Source organism: Micromys minutus, assembly GCF_963924665.1.
Source record: "Micromys minutus genome assembly, chromosome: 23".
In the NCBI taxonomy this organism is placed as follows: Eukaryota; Metazoa; Chordata; class Mammalia; order Rodentia; family Muridae; genus Micromys; species Micromys minutus.
Window position 1 is genome coordinate 42,653,711 of NC_137958.1, and position 13,687 is coordinate 42,667,397.

Sequence of the window (13,687 nt, forward strand, 5' to 3'; positions counted from 1 at the left end):
GGAGTTAGCCTGGTCCCTGTAGCAAAATACCACAAATAGAGTGGTTTTGAACAACACAAACAATCTTGCAGCCCCTCTGGCAGAGCCACTTGCAGATGGGTCTGCTGCCATAAGAATGCAGCTTCCATTCATACAGTCATCGCTCAGACTGGTGTGGGCTTTATGGTAGTGCCTTTGAGTCACTGATGCCTCCATAAGTGACCATTTGCCCACAGTCTGATGAGCAAGTTCAGTGAACACATTTGTTCACCAGCTTAGACTCAGGTCATTATTTCTTTTCTTACTGGTAGGTACCTCATCTGGAGTCAGTCAACACTTGTTTATGTTTATCTAGGAGAAGTCCTATCAATGTTTATTGCTTTTCATAGCCCTTGGCTTTTGACCCTAAAAATAGCATCACTGTAACCTGAGCTTGGGTGGACAGATCTTATCTGGCTCTCCTACATCCCCTCTTCACTTATAAGAGGATGTACTAACATTAGATCCATTTGGATTATACAGAGTCCAATGGTTGTTTATTTAATAATATCATTAGGTCCCTTATTCCAGGACAAACAACATTAAGCTTGTGGATGTACTTGAGGAACCATTATTTGGCCTATGATGAAAGTGTATTAGCTAGGGTTTATATTACTATGACAAAATATCATGACCAAGGCAATTAATTAGAGCAAACATTTACTTGGGCTTATATGAATTTAGAGGGCTAGAGCCCATGATGGTTAAATAAAACTATAGTGCAGAAACAGCCAAGAGTGGATGTCATCATCCAAAAGTAGGAGGAAGACAGCTAGCTAGCTAGATGAGAGCTCTCTAGCTTTATCACTAGGTAGATACATAAGTGTGAACAATGGGGTTGGTCTCAATCTTCTGACATCTCTAAGCCAGTCTCCAGTGACTTACCTCCTCCAAAAAGGCCCCACCTCCCAAACAGTTCTATCCACCAGGGACCAGGCATCCAAATAAGTGGAATCATTCTCATTCAAACGATGACAAGGAACCTATAAGGGAGAAATATTTGCCAATTAAAACATTTTTAACTTTGAACTAACCTGAAACTTAGGGAAGCATTGTCAGTACAAATAATTGCATTTTCCTGAATTAACTGTAAAAGCTAACCTTGCTCACAATATTCTCCTGCTTATCCGTATAAGTCATAGAGCTAATATTAATATAACGCTGTCATAGAGCCTTCAGATTACATTCAAATGCTTTACTAATGTTTTATCCTACCCTCACTATCTTTTATCGTCACGAGTCTTCAGTCTCTGCTTTCTAATGGATTCTTTGGATGAATGATGGCTCTGTTGTTTGGTAAGAAGTCCTTGAACCTGAGTTTGATTGTGCCCTGTGAGTGACTGGATCTTTTTTTTTTTTTTTTTTTTTTTTTTTTTTTTTTTTGTATTCTTTGGTGCTGTGCTTTTATTTTTTATTACACTCTTTCTGAACCCACAAATGGGGCATGCCACAGAAATTCACACCCAAGCATTCACTTACCATCGTTTAATATCTTCTGCGATAATGACATAAACATGTCAAATAGCACTTTGTAGTGTTTTTAATACAGTGTTGTCTTCATGGACTTCTGGTCTTTGAAAAGTGCCATTTGTATTGACTTCAAAGGACAGAGGTGGAGCTTTAACCCACAGGTTCAACTCTTCCATCAACTGCAGAAGAATATTCTAGAATAAAGCTCTACATGTAGTTACTGGATTCTCTCCTTCAGTGACACTGGTCTCCAGAGCACTTTGTTTTATATTTGCTTATTTTCTGTAATTTCGTTGTATTGTTTCTTTGCTTCTGTGTTTATTCCATGCAACACAGCTCCTTCTCAGCACTGTTGAGGTGATGTACTGTAAACCCTGATCTTTCCATCTTTAATAAACTTTATAATGGTATAAATTTTGGTTCTTGGTTAGGTTGTTTAACCAAGTCATGTCTTATCTTTCTAATTCTGTGTTCTACAATCCTTGTTTTGAGTAACTGTATTTTTTTGATTCTTGCTCTTGTGTGCTTATTCAGTAGTAGGATTGATTTGAGAAACATCTCCCTCTCTTGTATGTCTTCTAAATTGTGTTTACACTTATTGTCTTTTAACATGCTAATTTCTGTCTTTGTGTATATATTATGCTCTTTTGTGAGGTACAATATGCTGTGGTTGTTGACACTCTGCATGCCTAGCTTAGGCAGTTGCACTCCAACTGTCTATTCATCCTTTGCTTTTGTTCTTTATTTCTGCAGGAATAATCCAAGAAGAAATCTTTGTTACCTTTTACCTTTCCTCCCATTCTATTGCCATGCTTTTATCCCCTAGCTTTCTCTTAGCAAGTTTCTGGTTCATGATCATTGTAAAGTGATGGTTGTGTTTCTGGGGAAAATTTTAGGTGCTTTAGGGTGTTTTACTTTTATCTTTGTTTATTTATAAAAATAATTTTTTTCTTTATAACAAAATTTGAAAAGTGGTTTGTATAAAAATCTACTTCCCTGAGTCACTGTTAGCCACCTAGTGGACAAGCCGAATGCTGCTTCTCTTGTAGAGTAGAAGACTTTATAGAAGATACAGATAAGAGACTGAAAGTGATCAGGGATATCCTCTGCCAATGTGCACCATATCAGATTGTAGGATTAAAACCATCTTTGTTTTAATCATACCTTATAGACTGACATTAGAGACACATAACTTTTCCATAGATAAACCCAAAAATATTTAGCCATGTGATGATATAAGACCTGAAGTTGAAAAATAATTGGTTTAGTTTTCTCCTTTACTTAAAGTAGATCTACATTCTGAAAAAAAACCCATAGATTACACATAGCATGGTTTCAAAATGTATTTAACATATTTATGCTATAAAACAAAGTTTAGAAATGCCGTTGGCAGTTGTTATTTCTTGTAATCTCCTGGCTGCTTGGGATCTGTGTCTTAACACTGTGGTTTGACTTTCCAAGACAATATCATGCAGAATATAACTAGCCTCACCCTTGCTTCCACTGTGGGAGACAGCTAGATGTCTTCTATAAGGTGTAGTTTTTGTCTAGCTTCAATGAAGGAAGTTAAGAACAGAACATCAGTAACACAGGCACTAAGATAAAAAAATAATGAATGAAACCTCACGAAACTGAAAAGCTTCTGTAAGGCAAAGGACACTGTGAACAGGACAAAATGAAAACCTAGAGATTGGAAAAAGATTTTCACTAACCCTACATATGACAGTTGGCTGATATCCAAAATACATAAAGAAGTTAAACTCTAACAAACATAATAACCCAATTGAAAAATGGGGTATAGAACTAAACAGAATTCTTAAGAGAGGAATCTCGAATGGCCAAATAGCACATAGAGAAGTGCTCAACATCTTTAGTCACCGAGGAAACCCAAATCAAAAACAATCCTGAGATTTCCTTACACCAATCAGAATGGCTAAGTTAAAAATCTCAAGTCACAGCATGTGCTGACAAGGATGTGGAGAAAGAAAAACATTCCTTTATTGTTGGTAGGAGTGCAAACTTGTGCAACCAACCTAGAAATCAATCTAGTGGTTTCCCAGAAAATTGAAAATATTTGTCCTGAATATGTAATTATACTACTCCTGGACATATATTCAAAAGATGCGCCACCACACCCTAAGTACACGTGTTTCACTATGCTCATAGCAGCTTTATTCATAAGAATCCAAAACTGGAAACAATCCAGATGTCTCTCAACCAAAGAATGGATACAGAAAATGTGGTTCATTTAAACAATAGAATACTATTTAGCTAATAAGGATATCATAAATTTTGCAGGCAAATAGATGGTATTAGAAAATATCCTGGGTGAGGTAACCCAGAGCCAAAAAGACAGGAATAATATGAACTGATTCGTGGATATTACCCATAAAGTACAGAATGCCAATGATATATCCTGCCAAACCAAAGAAGTCAAAAAAGAATGCCTTATGTTCTAAGGCAGAAGATGTCCTTGGATTGAGGAACATTACTTTAGAAAATGATTTAACTTTTGAAAGAAAAAGGCAGTCTAGAATTATATACAAAGATGGATGTCAAACACTCATTTTTGTTTTCAAAAATGTATTTTTCTCCATGCAATACATCCTGACTGCAGCTTCACCTCCCTCCTGACATCAACTGAACACAATACAACACAACAAGCCAGCACAACAGATACAGTAGGGTCAGGCACACATCTTTACATGAAAGCTGAGTAAGGAAATCCAGTAGGAAGAAAGAAATCCCAAGAACAGGCAAAAGAGTCTGAGATGCCCCCACTCTCACTGTCAGGAGTTAAAAAATTGCCAAGCCAGTACTTATAGCATATATGCAGTTTACCTATTAGAGACCCATGCAGGTTTCTGTGTGCGCCCCCATGAACCCTGCTTATTTGATTCAAGCTGGTAGTGCTCTTCTGGGGTCTGTAGCCGCTCTGGGTCACACAACTTCTCCTCCCTTCTCCTCCTTGTGGAGCTCTCTAAACTCCAAGGGAAAGGAACAGGAGTGAAGTCCAGAGGGTCAGGGAATTGAATAGAAACATGTAGCAGTGGGGGATGTGGAGCTGGGGATAGTCATTAGAAGGACCCAGAAACTCTCTTTTCTGGATCGATGGCTCAGCGGTTAAGAACACTGACTGCTCCTCCAGAGGTCCTGAGTTCAATTTGCAGCAACCACATGGTGGCTCACAACCATCTGTAATGGGCTCTGATGCCCTCTTCTGGTGTGTTTGAAGACACCAGCAGTGCACTCATATATACAAAATAAATCAATCTTTAAAAAGATTTATTCAATGTGGTCATATTGGCAAGAGGAAGAAAGAGCTGTAAATAATCTGTTCAAGTCCATCATTCATATTTTGAAGTCAGAGTGGAGTTTAAATTGAGGGCCAAGGAAATGCACATCTAAGCCTGGTCAAGGTACAGTCCGGCTTACCACTGACCCATCATCGACTCCCTTTCGGTCTCATCTGTAAGATCATCTTAGTTTCTATTGCTGTGGGAGACACCATGGCCACGGCAACTCTTCTAAAGGAAAACATTTAATTGGGACTGGCTTACAGATAGGAGGTTTGTCCTTTATCACTATGACAGGAAGTATGGTAGCACAGAGAGAGATCGTGTCATAGTTGCTGAGAGTTCTCTCTATATAGATTGGAAACAGCAGGAAGAGCGAGACACTGGGCTTTCCCTGATCATCTGAAACCTCAAATCCTACCTCCCGTGGCACACTTCCTCCAACAAGGCCAAACCTCCTAAACTTGTCAAGTAGCACCACTCCTTAATGACTACACATTCAAATATATGAGCCTATGGGGGGGGGCACGACTATTCAAAACCCCACAGACGGTCTGACAGGTTATTAGAACTGTCTCAAGATGCCACCTTGACTACACTCCGACCTCTTTCCTGATGTTCTAAATAAACACCGACTTTGCTGTAACAGCAAAATATGTAATGTTCACAAAGAAACCTAGGCATTATAAGAAGCTTTATATATAATAACCCCCAAACTGAAAACATCCCAGGCAGACTCCACTTGGTAAATGAACTATATGCATAATGCAGAATATGGACCAGTTCTGAATCAGAATGAATGACTCACACACGGCGTCTGGTGAGTTTCTGCCGACTTGGGCAAAGTCAGAACTGACACGTCTCAAAAGCTCACATACTGTGTGAGCCATTCTGCTCATGGAATGACAAACACAGAAACACAGAACTCTTACTGAAAATGTCTATAAAGACAAAGTTTAAAGAATTTCTCATGATGAAAAATTCCCATTTCTTGATTACACAAATTTCAAAGTATCTGGATTATTTTAGGGTAAAGAAGAAAACCATCTCTGTATTTTTTTTCAAAGTATGTTGACATAACACACATGTAATTAGCACCTATAACAGTTCATTTGCCTGTGTGTTATGTGAGTGTGTGTGTGTATTTCTGTGCCCATGTGTGAGTGAGGGTGTATATGTCTCACTGAGTGCATATGGAAGTTGGAGAATAACACTAAATGACAAGTGAGACTTTTATCTTAAGACAAAGTGGCATGTGTATTTCTGGAATCTTCTGTCTGTCTCCTAGGTCCTGAGTATACTGGGGTTGACGTACCTGGACTACTCTGCCGAGGTTTGTGTGGTCTTCAGACTTGACCTCCATTCCTCACACTTGAGCATCAAGTGCTTTTTCCTCTTAGACACCTCCCCAGCCTCACAATTACAAAAATCTACAGGAGCAGGTGTGAATATTGATGGATAGTTTATTTTGTCATAAACGAATACGACATTTAAATAGTCTCACTTAGTATTTTTATGGCCTTGAAACTGCTAAGCAATTTCTGTTGTTGGAAAACCAAGCTCTTCATGCAGACACTGAGCATCTTTGTCTAGAGACTGGCAGGTGGTTAAGATAAAAGCAGGTGATGCATTTATTTCTGTAAACAGTAGGTGGCATCTGAGCTTCACAAATAAAACTGATGATTCATACTCCTGTGTAAGGAAATGAATGGTTCAAACAAAGCTAAAAACTAATTTAAATAGTATTTGCAATAATTTACCTTTTAGTCATTGATTAACTAAGGAAATACAAAATTTTCTAAAGTAAACACAAAGAACTTGTTATGTCTATAAAAATATGGCAATATAAGGTTTTTTTGCAACCTTTTAAAAAATTGGATATGTTATGTATTTACATTTTAAATGGTATCTATCCACTTTCCTCCCTCTTTTATGCCTCCTTTCCTTGCTTCTATGAAATGCTCCCATTTCCACCCACCCGCCCCTGCTCCCCCTGGCATTCCCCTACACTGGGGAAAGGAGCCTTTGCAGGACCCAGGGCTTCTCCTATTGATGCCAGTCAATGCCATTCTCTACATAATGCTGCTTCACAAGCTGTTTAGATGCATCAACGTAATTTAAAACTTCATGCGACCTGGTACTGAGCTCACCAAAGCCAGGTCCTCCTAATGGTCAGGTGTGGAGGGCAAAGGACACACTGTGCTTTTTTACTTACTATGTAACTATGGTAACCCCAGACAGTCCTGGAGAGTGTTGGACATAGTATCCAGTGATGTTCCCACCTGGTTCCGATAGTTACAAACGCAGGACCACAGAGGTGACTCATTAGACTCTGTGAGACATTAATCAAAACCTACAAGTAAGAGAAAGATTTCTTGTGTCTTGGATTGTAGGTGAGGGAGCAATATAGGGGACGATTTGGAGAGAAGAACCAGAATATATTGTGTACATGTGTGGAATTGTGGAAAAAATTTACTAAGAAAAGTTATGTGAATTAAATTTATCATTATTAAAAATTATTAAAAGTGTTCCCTCAAAGGGAAAGAATTTTCTAAATAGGACTCCATTTGGTCAAGGAGGCTCCACAAGAGACTAAAGTGTCCCTGTGCAGTCGAAGAGACAAACAACAGGGTAAAGAAGAAGCCCACATAGTTGGAGAGACTCTGCCAGCCACACATTTGATACATTAATAATGTGAAGTATGATAAGGTAGGAAAATCCATTATTAGATACTGATTTATTGATTCATTTAGTGATTCACTTCAAGCACTGGTTCCACTGTCCGTCATCACGCATGACTTCACCTGCTATCTAGAACATAACAACCCAGACAAATAGCTGAAACGCCATACCATTGCCCTTAGCAACCTGACCAATCTCACTTGCTGGCCTGTCCCAATTTGTGGTTTTAGAGCCTAAAATGAGAATGTAAGCCAGACTTAACATCAAGGTCTTTCAGAAATAATCCTGTGTTTGGTTTCTGCCTCCTTTCTTCCACTCTCATTGATCTTAGAGTGTTTATTCCATAACGATTAAGACAAAAAAATATGCCAAATAAATCCCCCAAATCGAAAGAATCAAGGAAACAACATAATTTAAAATTTTGATATTGATCTAAAGAGAAAATTTTCAATAAATAAAACAGCTAAGAAATATCTTTTGAAGTATTCAATACTTTTAACAATCAGGGAAAAACTAATTAAAACTACTCTGAGATTTTTATCTTGCCTTTGTCAGAATGGCTAAGGCCAAGAAAACATCTGAAAAAAAAAAAAATGAAAAGACTGCAAATTGGTACAGCTACTCCGAAAATCAGAGTGGAGTAATCTCAAAACACTAAAGAGCTACTATATGATCCAGTTACACCACTTCTGAGTACATGCCCAGCAGATTAGACATCCTACTTCATGTTTGCTTAGTCAGGATCATTGCTGCTTTATTCACAACAGGTAGAAAATGGAAACAACCTACATGTCCTTCAACAGAAGAATGGATAATGAAAATGTGGCACTCATACACTACGCAATACTATTCAGGTGTCAATAAAAAGAAACTATGAAATTTGCAGATAAATGAGCAGACCTAGAAACTATTGTCCTGGGTGATGAAACCCAGACCCAGAAAGAGCTATACTGCACCCTCTCTTGTATTTGTGCAATTGTAAGACTCCTAGTTCTGAATCTTTAGATTTTAGCACATAATCCCAAGAGACTACAGAAACCAGGAGAATAGAAAGGGAAAGGAATCCTAGGGAAGGCAATAGTAAGAGAAACAGGTCCCATTAAGGGAGTAGTGGGGAAACTGGAGAGAGACTATAGCTAGCAAGTGGGTCAGGAGAGTAAATCCAGAAGAGATAATAACACTGTAGATGTTTCAAAGAGCCACAAGAAAACATTATTTTACAAGGTTACTTAAAATACAGTATGTGGGTGTGCATGTGGATATATTTGTAGATGTACATATACACATACATACATACATACATACATACATACATACATACATACAAAGTTATGCTATGTGGGTTAAAGGGGTAATGCACTATTTTACAAAAATCCATATGCCTGGCAGGGACTAGCTTCCCTTTTATTATTCTCACCAGTAGTATAAGTTATTACTACTGCCCTGGTTGTCTTCCAGAACTTGAAGGTAAGACACCGAGAATGAAGAGATCACATACTTTAGGCACAGAACTTGGAGGAATCCAGATGGAGCTGTTCTGGAAGCCAAGTCCCTGAGATATCACTGTCATAGAATCAGAAGGATCTATGCAAGCTGTCAAAGGTGGGGAACAACTGATAATCCTACTTAGTCATAAATCCTGTAAACAACAACAATGACTCGCTTGGTAAGATACCCAACCATGCAACAGTGTTACTTTAGTCTTAGGGGTGACCAACTGCTATTGGATTTGAGACCTACTTAATGGAAAGAATTCTTGCTTGGTACTGAAAACCCAGCCAAACAATCTGGAAAGCTCATAGATATCATAAGAGAAGTCACTGCTACTATTATTTTAAATTAATGTAATATCTAACCTTATTATGCAAACTTAATTCTCTATGCACAGATAAATCTAGTCCACACACTTCATGGAAGAACTTTTATTTTGGCAACAGATGGAGACGATGACAGAGAACCACAAGTAGCCATGATGAAGAATACAAGAGACTGTGGTGTGCCCAACTCCAACTGATACATCTACAATGCAACCTCTAGGAAAGGGCATTAGAAATATCAATAACCTGAAGACTAGGCTTCTGGCTGCTTAGGTGGCATCCACTAGACACAACAGAAAAAAATGCACCCAGGAAATGCCAATAAAAAATGGTTTCCTGAACAAGATAAGTCTATTGCTCTCAGTTGATGTGCCAGTGTAGACAGGGGAGGTACTGAGATCCTACCCTTAGGTGAGGAACTGGAGGTGGTTGGTAGCTGCTGAGAGGAGAATTAATTCCCTGTAGGGACACGTGGGCTACCACAAGGGTCATCCAACCTCAAGTGGTCATCCCTGGACACGGGTACATAAGAGCATTACTCAATGACTTCAGTAGGTTGTATAGACAAATAATACCAGCCTAGCTCCAAGTTCACGGACATACACAGTCTCAAGGGAATAAGGTGGAGCAGGACACTGAGGTCCTTCTCTGCTTATGCAGGATTCATAGTGTATACCACTGGCACATGAATGTACCACACACATGCAAACAACACATACTCATACAAAAATGGAAAAAAAAACTGTAGATACCAGTTCTAAGTAATGAAGACAATGCCTTTTCCAGTCTTATGCCTTACTCTCGAAATAAGCAAATGAGGGCAAGTCCTCGGAGCAGTGGAGATAGCGCAGTCATTTATCAGGTAGCCTTCGAATTACCTCAACAATTTTTCCTTTGTTTTCTAACTTTATCACTTCCATAAGACAATACAACATTTAAAACTGCCCAAATGATATACCCATATTCTTAAATAAACATGCTAAACTAAATTATTTTAAATTTGAATTCTGTATGAAGGATCTTGTTTAACTCCTCCTTGACTGAGTATAAAGTCTGGGAGAACATGGCTGAGAGATATTCGGCATGTAGGCGCCTATTTTTCCTCTAAGTTGGTCTATACTTGTGATTATTATATTTATAATTAAATGAACAGATCAAATCAAGCCTACTAAGGGAGCATGGCTTCTATATCCTATGCTAAAACCCTCCATCTCTAAAGTGACAGTAAATTCCATCAATATTCAATTTCTCTGCCCAGTGTTAGCTGACTTATACTACCACACATTGCACTCACGGGAAAAGGCGGGCCAGGGCATGCTCTGTTGCATTTTATTTATGAAAACACGGTTCTCATTTTGTTTGCACTGGATAAGAATAGAGTAGCACATTCTAAACACTTACTGCTCATTTCTGTGTGGAAAATGGTTTCGTGAGCAAATTTAAGTAAGAGGAAAATATGCATGGGTTTTTTGTTTAAAGTACAAATGCTGTCATATTTCTTTGTGCTTGGTAAAACTGCCAGCCCAGCATAACCTGTCCACGCTGTAAACTGTCTAACGAATCTCAGTCCTGCAATACATCACAAACAGCACAGCAATATGACAGACACATCAGATGAAGGAATGATTGTGAACGCTAAATGATCTACAGCTAAGGTTAGTTTAATGGTATTGGCATTGCTGAGTGTTTTATATTGCGGAAAGTTTTAAGAGATCTTGTAAGTCATGTGTCCTATTAATCTTAGTAATGTGGAAGCTGGTCCTTTAAATGCTAAATTATAGCTACTTCAATGAGGGAGGGTAGCAGCGAGCTGTTTCCTTTTCTGCAGGCTCTTTTATGATAGGGGCTTTTAGGGTGAACTTTACCTACCTACTCCTGCTTGAAGAAACAAAGTTGTGTGTGAATGCAGAGATTAAGTGCACAAGTGCACATAATAATTTGAAGCATACCCCTTATAACCATCTGTGTCCTGGAAAGAAAGAAAAACTCATAGAAGAGTCTTCAATGAAGGTCTGAATGCACAGAATTTATAGAAAGGGGACAGGTGAGGAGGTTGGGGACATAGGGACTAGCCATACCTAGATGCTTTCCCAGTACAATGAGACATGGGTTTCTTAAATGGGGGGAGTGGAATGAGAACTGTAGAAAAGTATTGGAAGAAACATACAGACAACACTTGAAGACAAAGAGGGGAATTCACACCCATTTCTCTGGTATTGGTGATATACGGTGATGCCTTGGGTTGGCTCAATGTGTATGAGAACTGTTTGGGAAAGTGAGACCTACAGTTCTCATAACTGTAAGACATAAACCGGGGCACACACATGGGTTGAAAATGGATTTGTTAGGGTGGATGAACAAGAGGAAACAGTACATTCTGAAAAACAAATTCGTATTATAATAGACTTCTGTAAGATCTTTATATAATTTATATTTTTATAGTGCTGTTTCCAAAAACAGTCTTAGTCATAAAATATTTCTGTTTTGCAATATTTGAAGAATTTCTTCAAACCAGAATGTAGTGTGCCATGGCTCAGCGGCTTGTTGGTTACAGATTTGTAGTGGATACCAGGGGCTCTTAACTTTGCTCCTTCAATTTGAAAACCTCCATTTGTATCTCTTAAACTCCACAGTGGTCGTAAAGCCTTGGCAGAAAAGGTCTTTGATGGTTCTGGTTAGAGAGACTCTAACAATTTCATGGATAATGGGCTTGCTGTTTGAAGGGATAAGGAGAAATGGTCTGTCAATGTGTCACTCGAGCATACTATAGCAGAGATGTATAGATACAGCTGTACAATAGATTAGAGAAATTTTCCTACTTGCCACCCATCCTGATACCCTGAGAACCTTGGTAGAACAGCACTGAAATGCTGCTGGCCACTACCTAATCAGAGGAAGCACTTCTCCAGGGCTTTTGAGATCCCAATTTGGGTAGCTGGGGTGACTAGTGAAAATAACTGTATTATAATTACAAGCAATAAAGACAAACCTTTGCCAACTCTCTTGGATATGGTACAGAAGACTTTCTTATTTTTTCAAAAAGTCAAGTACATTCCCTACTTAGGAGCCATAACTTTAGTGATTTGAAAAATAGTGCTGATTTTGTCAACAGTGAAGTAATGAATTTCCAGAGTCACTTGGGAAGAGTTCTTTCTGTGAAATCAAAGATAACAGTTTTCAGTACATCACTAATTTTAGACTAAGTCACAGAATCTTAGCGTACCAAAGTTTAGCATGTGAGGGACTAGCACACTGAAAGCTGAATATCGTGACTATATCTGCACTTGCCACCTGGTGGAGCCCACATACTGAAATATATCCACATGGTAAACATATGCAGAATGCTTAAAAACAAATGTAAAGGAAAACCTCTGAAAATATTATGTATGCATCTTCTCTAACATGTTCTTTGCTCTCAGCATAAGTAAGCTATTAGGCTTGGTCATGCCTTTTCAAGAAATTAGGGGAATGTGGAAAGCAAAAGGGCCTGAACTCAAATATTGTTTTCTTTGACAAAATCCTAAACCATTTGAAGGGGATATATAAAAAGGATAAAGCGATTGAATGCTATGATACTGGAAAAGCTCTCAGAGATTGGAAAGAGGGTAGGTGTCTTTGTGCTGTGGGAATGATTCTTTTGTTTTGTTTTGGTTTGGTTTTAAATTGGTATTTCAGAGAGGTAGTAGGCTCCTTAAACTGGGACTGTTATCTCCATAAATGTTTTCATGTCTCAAGTGTGGAATGAATATAGGAGAGAAGAAAATATTGAGTGATTGGCCAGATTCAGAGTAATGGCCAATAACTAAGGGATTAGCTCTTTCCATGGGCAACCTTGATGAGGCACTGAGAGATCCCAAGAGGAATTGGTTTAATTTTCTATCAGTGTGGTCAGTGAGGATCCAGAATTGTAATTAAATGAGTCCATTTCAAATGCTGAAATGCTGTAGTCCTGTCTGTTGTGTAGACTGGGCTTGCTTCCTGGGCACAGAATTTGGCTGATCACAAAGCAGCCTCTAACTCGTCTTTTAATTTCCTCCCCTTTCAGCTTGCATTCAAGCCCCTTCTCCATTGCTCTCTGGTCCTTGGATATGGTTCTTATGTGTTTGATTTACATGTTCTTTGGATTTTCTCAGTCTTCTCTTGAATTTGAAAAGCAAGTTTAGACTGCTTATCTGAAATTAAAGGTATAATAGTAACTGTCACAAGCTTCATAGCAAAGCAGCCAGCCTAATGCATCTCAGTAGCATCCCTTTACCTGCCTTCTTTCCTCCATTCTTTTAGATCTATTCTTGAGCCTTAAGAGGTGTATGAAATTCTTAGGCAAATGGAAGAAACTAGAAAATATCATCCTAAGTGAGTTAATCTTATCACAAAAGAACAACATGATATGCATTTACTGATAAG